This window comes from Vanessa tameamea, chromosome 23 (assembly GCF_037043105.1).
Source record: "Vanessa tameamea isolate UH-Manoa-2023 chromosome 23, ilVanTame1 primary haplotype, whole genome shotgun sequence".
Lineage (NCBI taxonomy): Eukaryota > Metazoa > Arthropoda > Insecta > Lepidoptera > Nymphalidae > Vanessa > Vanessa tameamea.
The window spans coordinates 8,912,210-8,921,912 of NC_087331.1; positions in this window are offsets into that span (position 1 = coordinate 8,912,210).

Consider the following 9,703-nt stretch of genomic DNA (forward strand, 5'->3'; position numbering starts at 1 on the left):
TAATTTAAGAGAAGGTATAAGTTAGTATTAGTCTAGGAGCTAGGGCTACATTGTTATGTGCATAATATTTTTTTATAATAATGGTTTTATTTTCAACTAGTAGTCACCCCCGGCTTCGCTCGCGTTTAGGAGCCTGTCAGGCATGAAAACCTAGTCTGTCCTTTCTTGGAGTTCAAGCTTGCATACTGAATTTCATAAAATTCACTTCTTTGGTTTAGCCGTGAAATAGCAACAGACAGACGGACAGAGTTACTTTCGCATATATAATATTAGTTAAGATTATATCCCTTATTCCCAGGGCATCATTTCATGCAGAGATACGAGTATTTACAGTTACAATTACAGGTCATTCACATTGCCATTAAAACCACAATACTCCGGAGATTTCTCGTGATTACCGTCGTTATGTTTTGTTATTCGATTACCGAATCGGTATTACCGCGGAATTTTAATCAATTTGCACCGATTAATGTTGTGATTGGTCAAAATTGCTCTGATTGGTCGAATGATTTATTAATTAAACTTAACCAAGCGTTAAACATGGTATCGTAATGAGAATTATTATGATATCGCGTTTAAAATATATAATCGGCCAAAAAAAATTTTGCATTCGTAAATACAGTTTATAATCCAATTACATTGAATTTCGTGTCATTATTTTACCGAGTTGGTGGTAGGTCTTTGTGCAAACCCCGTAGGTACCACTTAGTCATAATATATTCTACCGCAAAACAGCAATACTAAATATTCTTGTGTTCCGATATCAAAGGTGAGTGAGCCAGTGTAACTGCAGGTCCAAGGCAACATTTTAGTTGCCAAGGTTGGTGACGCATTGGCGATGTTAGGAATGATTAATAGCGCCAATATCTATGGGTGGTGGTTACATACCATCAGGTGACGCATATGCTATGCCTACCTATATTATTAAAAGGACCTTGCAGTACTTCAACTTCTATAAAGCTCGACTGTTTGACGTGGTAGTATAACACAGGCACTACTAGGTTCCAATAATAGAAATATTAAATATTTGATTTAATCACCAAACTCTTAGATTATGATTACGCATTAAAAACGTGCCAACTTTAGTGTCCTGGTGTGCGTAACTCCTACGCTTGACACTCGCCGACGTCACACTACTTTACTAGTGTGCGTGTTCGACGAGTTCTCATCTTAGACAGTCCATCTCGACATATATGTACATAATCAAAAACCAAACTCCATAACAAAAGCATCAGAACGACCAAAATAATTATTCATCGCATACTATAGCCGAAGTGAAGTGACGGTCGAAGTCTTCCAATTATTTCAGCTGAGCTCGCATTGGTCAATTGTCTCGAGTGTAACGTGTATAAGAAACTTCGTTCCAACGAATATAATAAATAAATAAATAATAAATGTTTATTTCATCAATAACCGACACGGTACAATAACATCAGAAAGATTGACTTCTTCTTTTGAGTGCCATGAGCTCCCGCGCCAGAAGAAGTCGCTCTTCCTTAACACACTTAAACTTTAATTCAAAGTTATAAGATGAAACAAGCTAAGAATTACAAAAATACTAATGAAAATAGTTAACGGTAGTAACACGCGCGCGTGTGTGTCTCTGTGTGTGTGTGTGTGTGAGTACGCATGTAAATTTCGTGTGAAATTTTCTTGTCTAAATGGCTAATTGTATAGATATCTAATATAGAATAGATATCTATAAATTAAATTAATAAATTAATTGCCATAAATATGTTCCTGCAATGTGTGCAATAAAAGTGACCCAGTGTAATTAAGGACCCAAGATGACTAATCAGGTTTTCACGTTTGGTAAATTGGAAACGAATAAATTTCTAACCTAAAGAAAGATTGAAAGGTCTTATTAGTCATGTCTTCGATTCGAAGTCTTCTTCCGCAACGACCAATCCCAGAACATGTTCTAGTGCATAATTGTGTGTGCAAACCAAAAGTACAGTCTATATTCCCTCTCTCTCATAATCCGATGGAACAGCAAATCTGGCACGACGCGAAAGGGATTCAAGAGCAACAGATTTACGTGCATTTCAAGACACGGTAGGGTACACTTCCAAATTCTAGATTCAGATTTACTACAGAAAATCCGTATAATATCTCCTGTTTAGTTGGATATATTCCATTGATATTGGCTTCTAAGGCAGTTTTTTTTTCATGTAGTCTAGCCCAAATGAGCCACTTTATGGTACGTGATCACCTCCGTGACATAGGCATTGTAAGAAAATTAATCATTCCTTACATCGCCAATGAACCACTGATCTTGGTAACTAAGATATCCCTTGTTCCTATATACATATCTCCATAAAATGACAACTGTACACAAAAACTCAAATCGGATTTTAAATTCTGAAATTATCGCATCCAAACAAACAAAACCAACCTTTTTTATATTAATATATCTTACCCGTATTGAATATGTTGCAACATACAAACATAGATGAGCGCGCTCCTTCGATGGAATTCTAAGGCGAGTTTTAACAAGTTCCAAAGTTTTCTGACGATGTTCCCCTCGACGCGAGAACGTGATGAATCAAGAATGAAGACTTTCGAACTGCATGTATGGGTTTAAACCCCTTAACCATATACTGTTAGCTAAGCACTGAATAATCTTTATTTTCTCTCTTTATTAGGCTCACGAGCAACTTCACTTTCTAAAATTACACAAAGGGTTACATTAAAAAATGCGTCATTTAACTTTAACAATTAGACATTAAAATTTCAAATCCGTTAAATTCCGCAGATATTTTTAACTTTGCCGATTCATAAATTCAAATATTTTATAAAAAAATACATTGATAAAAAAGCATATTATTCAATACAGGATTATATAGATCGAAACGCGTGGGGCTAATACTTGTTGACTTCTAGGCTGTATATATAATATACATTACATATATAATTGTATTTGACTAATATATCTTTGTATTTTAAATGTTAAAAAAAAGTAACTACTAATTTTCTTGCCGGTTTTTTTCAGTAGAATATACATTCCGGACCGGTGGCAACTTTACTTAATATAGTATATAAAATGATTCAAAAGTGCTTGTAAAAGCCTACTTGAATAAAGTATGTTTTGTGTTTTATTTTTGAATTTTGAATAATTACATTAAATTTAAATTTCCTCCTATACCAATCAATACATAAATACATCAAATTATTTATACTTTATATTCTTAATATATATGAAATTTCTGAGCTGAGATGGCCCAGTAGTTAGAACGTCTTAACCGATGATATCAGGTTCAAACCCAGGCAAGCACCACTAAATTTTCATGTGCTTAATTTGTGTTTATAATTCATCTCGTGCTCGACGGTGAAGGAAAACATCGCGAGGAAACCTGCATGTATCGAATTTCAACGAAATTCTGCCATATGTGTATTCCACCAACCCGCATTGGAGCAACGTGGTGAAATATGCTCCAAACCTTCTCCACAAAGGGAGAGGAGGCCTTAGCCCAGCAATGGGAAATTTACCGGCTGCTAATGTATTAAATTACTGCGAGTATTCATTTCCGGAGAGTGACTATTGACTGATCAAAAATATCCAAGCTACTAACAATAAAATAATTTTCTAGAATTGAATTTTGATTTTTGCCTGAAAATAAAGACATGTACTCACATTAAAGACGTACTCAATAAAAATAAGAAACAGATCAATTACTTATGATTATAATAATGTATTTAATGAAAGAACTTCTGATTATTGTTTCGTACGACCGAGTTTCTATTTATTGTTTGTGAGAACGTTTGCCGAATTCTAATACGAATTCCTGGTTTTACATGTCCCTTTTAATATAACATACTTATTGATTAATGTGATCTTTTGTTGATAGTCTTCTTGGAATCGAGCATTCACGTATCATTTTCTATTGTTATTTAGACTCGAATGACAAACTTTGACAATGTCTACGACAGTGAAACTCGACTTCATAACCAAAGTGACGTATTTATAAGACATAAAAGAAATGACGTCTAAATAATTGGTAAAGTATATTAACTTTACCAATTATTTCACGTCCAACTAAATTGAGATTATTAGTTCAAATCTCAATCAAGTTTACTCTTTGATCGTTCCGTAATTAAGTATCCATTTCAATCAGCTTAGTAGTTATTTGAAAGTTCAGATTTTTTTATATTGAAATATAATAATGTCGATATTGACGGTCCCTTGTGTCAAAATTAATCTTGGTTCTCAATCTGTTATCATCTGTATGTATTCGCAATACTATCTCTAAAGTCCTACCAGTATTCGATATTTTTCATGATTCTTTTAATAAATTTAAGCTTAAACTATTACAAAATTCCTTTTCCGAAACTGTGATCTAATTGCATTATAATTTGATACAATAATTACTTAACTAATTTCGAACTATTATTATTTTAATTAATTTAATTTCTTCTTTTTTTATGATATCGGCAGGCGGACGAGCAAATGGGCCACCTGATGGTAAGTGGTCACCACCGGCCATATACAATGGCGTTGTAAGAACCTTGGGAACTAAGATGTTACGTCCCTTGTGAAAATATTATAATCTTTTTATATTATAATTTGTTAGTTTTGATTTTTTCATTACTATTCCAATAATTATTTGTATGTATGCTCTGTACACTTGTAATTGACATGGATGTCTGTTTTCTTTTCTTGGTTTTCCTAATAGTATATTAGTAGTGTGCTTAATAATTAATAAATAAATAAATATTGGTTCAGAAATAGCACGGCGTTAAATCCGCATTTAACCCGAGCCTTCAGCCACGTGTAGGAGGGAGGTACAGATGTTAGATACCCTAATCCGATACCCTTCTCATCTTACATCAATCAATTATTTATTTAAATTAATTCACTTTCCATATCAGAGGCCATTAATCTTTATTTAAAGTACCAGTGCCTGTCACATCTTCGATAATAACTTCTAAAATAATTTAAACAGTCAAATCAACAGCTTGAAATAAATATTTAAATTAACCAAAATTTTCATTTTCAAAAATAACTTTCTTCTTATGAATTTTCAACAGTATCTAAGGAAAAATAACTGGACGCTTGAAGATCGTAAGTGTCACTAATTGACCAGAGCATTATATCATAACATATCACAATATTTAATCTAAATTATTTTTATAATTAATCCAACATCACCATAACATTATCAATATGGTTATTCTAAATAACAGTATCTTCTGTTGTTATTAAAACTTCTATATCTCGGTATGCTGTATCTTGTATGACCATAATTTCCTTATCGCTGATCTTGAATTTCTTTCCCATAGCTATATCTCTTGATTCTGGATCATGTACATTTGTAATCAGCTTCACATCTTCGATGTCAGCGAAATCGTCATCAGGATCATATAGCGTCGTATTATCCACTTCAACGATTTCAGCTCCGATCAATCGTTCTCTAAGAAAATTGTTACCGAAGTTCTCGAAAATTACTTGATCGTTTTCAATGTCCTCGCCGCAGCATCTATGGAAGAATAGATGGTAGACCGGTCGACGATACAAACAGCTCAGGACGACGAACAGCACAATGGTTACAAGCACGCAAAAAGTCAAGACACGACACAACATTTTTTTCTCATCTTATTACTTCTGCGATCATTTTGATTCAACTGTTTTATAATTTGTAGGAAGTAACACTAGTCACCGTGTTGGAAACTAATGTCTTACTAAAGCGGTCGCTTTGAGGAAAAACACGCAGGGGACTAATTGACGATTGATAGAGTTTTGCGTTGTAGCGTACATTGTAGACTTGCGACAAAAAAAATAATATTTTTTACTTTTAATATGTAATGGGTATCATGACTCTGTAGTGGATTCGGAGAAAATGACTGGAGACTGACAGACGGAGGAAGACAGACGCGAGACTGATCCCATAAAGATTTCGCTTGTTCGTCATATTTATGCAACCTAGATATATGATGTACCGTTGTTACCAGAACATTCAATAAGAGTTTTTTATTTTATTTTATGTATATTGTATCAGTTAAATGTATATGGTATGGTTAACTAGTAAAACACATTTAAGAGACCTGATACGATAGCAAAATTTTGAAATTACTAAAATTCACAGTACTTTTACGTAACAGAAATGAATTATAAAGATAACAAAACATTTCACTGATAAAAAGCTACATAATTTCTGAGTACTATAAGGTATAAATTATGATTTTCTGTATTTATTAATAAACTGCATTCGAATGAAGTCGGGGCGTTTCATATTCACTTTCAACTTTTAACAACAATTATCGATGCGAAATACATATTTGTCTTAGTCGCTAGTCTGCGATGGCTTAGGACGTACTGCGTATATAATTTGTATGCAGATTCGTGGCGTACTTCACCAAAGATGTGTTCTCTATATTAAAGACGGGTATTGAATTTAAATAATTCAGAACCGACTGACGTTGGTCACGTAACCATTGTTCGGACGTCTTCCGAACTTCCTGGAGACCAGGGTTTATGGAAATGTAAATGAAAAACTTTTTCAATATACAAATGGAAACGCTGATATTTCGATTTGAAATAATATAACAATACTATATATATAATGGAGAGCCGAGAGGATTCAGGCGTCGAAACTTGTGTTAACCTTCCTAATAGATACGAGATCAACTCCGGGTATGATTTATTCTAGAAAAATATTTTCTGAGATTTTATTTATTCATAATCCAACATATATAGAGGATATATGTTGGATTCTAAAACTAACTTGGAGAACAAAGTACTTACGTTCATATGTAATGAGGTAATATTAGTTTCTAACTCGCACACCTAAAATATGAACCAGATATAATCATGTATACTATGTTCATAGTTCACTTCAAACCGAAACGCAATAGTATTGCTGTTTGGCGATAGAGTATATAATGAAGTTATAGTTCGAAATATTAAGCTAGGACTTTGCAGACTGAACTATATCATCTACCAAATACTCCACCGGCCCTCAGGAAGTCTTTGTATTGCTATGTTTTGGTATGAATTGCGAGTGAGTTAGAGGAAACTTAATATAATAAATATTGTCGTTAATGACGCATTGGTGATCTAAGAAATGATCTAAGTTTTTAATTCATATGGTCTGTCTTTATAGTCACTATCGGCCGTATAGTCTATTTGTTCGTCTGCCTCATAGAATAGAAATTAAAAAAAATAAACTTTAACTAAATATATATCTAGCAAACTTACAAATTTTTTGACAAATCAAAATATACTTCATTCAAGTAGGCTTTTACGAGCACTTTTGAATCGTCATTTAACAAATTATTTTAAGTGAAGCTACCACCGGTTCGGAATGTAGATTCTACCGAGAAGAACCAAAGTTACTCTTTTTCAACATCTAAAAATACAGTCATGTTAGTGAAATACAATTATATATGTATGTTAGGTCTCATGCCTGGAAATCAACAAGCATAAAAACCCGTGATAACCATTAATATATAATAACCGAAGATTACGGGTTCGAACTTGAGTACTAGGTTTTTGTGTACGCAGCTGTGAAGAATCGTGAGGTAACCTTCATGTATCTAAAAGGACCATTTCCCTTAATATATTATAAAATAAGAAAAAGTTATCGGATCTTTAGGCTGTCTTATATAAGTAATATTTTATTAATATGCATCCCACGCGCTTCTTGCTTTAACGTAGGCAGGCAACCTTCACATTACCATACAAATGAATTCTACAACGATGCCATGCCTCCACAAGATGATTTACGGACAAACGTCGGCTATGAATTTATTAATAGATCAGATTTTGAAGACGTGATCGAATGTCGTGACATATTTTTAATCGAAAATTAAAAATGTAATTGCGATGGACATTCACATAACAAAGTCCTCGTTTATATGAAAACATAATCGCTTTATATAACTTTTTAAAGTTATAAGGTTAACGTGTGATATGAGTTCTGATCTTCCACGTAGAAATTAACGGATTTAACTGCGAGTGCTTTCCGAGGAAGTTTAATTTTAACACGACCAACTTCTAAACTCAGCACAGCCCCACCTGGGCCTAAAGGCTAAACTACTAGCTTAGCCTGCGACTTAACCCGCGCGAATTCAAAACAATTGGAAACTTATAAAACTTTACCAATAGCGCAAACCATCAAGCTTGCCTCAAGTAGCCTATGTCCTTCTCCGCTCAAACTACCTCCATACCAAATTTCATCCAAATCGGTTCAGCGATGTAAGCGTTAAGAGATAACAGATAGAGTTCCTTTCATATTTATAATATTATGTTAGATGACGAGGCATCCTCTACAAAGCCCACGGTTGTAGTTTATTCATTTAAAAATAACGAATCCAGCGTGCAAACGTGACCTTATACATAGCGTACGTACTGTGTATATTGACATATTAAATAACAGAATGTTTTCTTTGAATAGCCATTACTTAAATATATAACAAAGGTAAAAATTAAGACTAAATATGATTATTAAATACATTAAGCAAGCGAGGTATTTCGTGGGTTTTATTCTGCCGGGATTAAAATTTAGGCCCTGAATTAAAATTAATATTCTCATTTCATACCTTAATGAAAGAGTTTTGAAGGTTGTTACTAACAGGGCAATGAAATGGCGCTCTGGCACGATCGGGTGTATCACAGGGTTCAATTTTTCAACTAAGAAACCAAAAACCTAAGTCGAAGTTCGACTGCATATTGCGAATATAGATGCAAAAACCGAGGATCAATTTGAATTGAATTGAAACGATAAATGCGGCCAATAAAATGATCTAATATTTATAAAAGTCTGTCAAAGTTTGGGCCTTATTTAGACTTTGGAAGTAGGCTGTGTATACTGTGTATCTCATTCCTCGAAAACCAACTAAAGCCATTCGTCTAGCGCTTGAACTCTATGCAGTCGTATAGGAATAAATATAAGAAATTGTGAATTCAACTATGTTCAACATTTTTGGTGCCCTTAAGCTGAACTAACCACGGTCAGGTGGTCCATTCGTCCTCGAGCCGTATACAAACAATAATAGTCAATAAACTTCATTATTTATTGACATTATTAAGAGACATACATACATATGACTTTATTATATATAACAGAACAATGGCAAGGCAGTCATTTATCGTTGTCGCATAATCACTATGCACATACGTGCTTAGAGGTAATGATGAAATTAAATGACCAGTAACTCATACCCGCTAACCCTCCTCACATTCCGTATGTATATCATTTGTTCAAGTGCTGTTATAAACCTTTTTTTTTAATAATAGTTATATCCCATACCAATCAGTTATTCAAAAATGTATAATCTTGTTTGTGGTGCTTGTAAATCTTAACCACGAAATCGATCATTATACAATTTTGGGTACACAAACTGACTTAGGGTTTCTAAAACCAGAGCACCCCTCCGACATACAAAGCAGCGCCTGGGTTTTACTTAATTTAATAAGTGGTTTAATACCGCATAGAATGGTGATAAGATTGCTATCATATATAAATACAAAAATTTCCCCATTAAATCGTAATTCCACCATCAGACGAGGGAAGACGGGGTGCCTTAGGTTTCAAATATGTTTTTGGACTGTTACTCCAAGATTCAAGTGTTTAATCGGAGCTAAGAAACATTTTGGAATAAGACGTAAATTTACATAGTTTTCATTTAATTATATACTTTCGTATATACTCATATATTTGTAAATAGTATTCCTAACTTTTATTACACCTCCTTTCCTGCATCT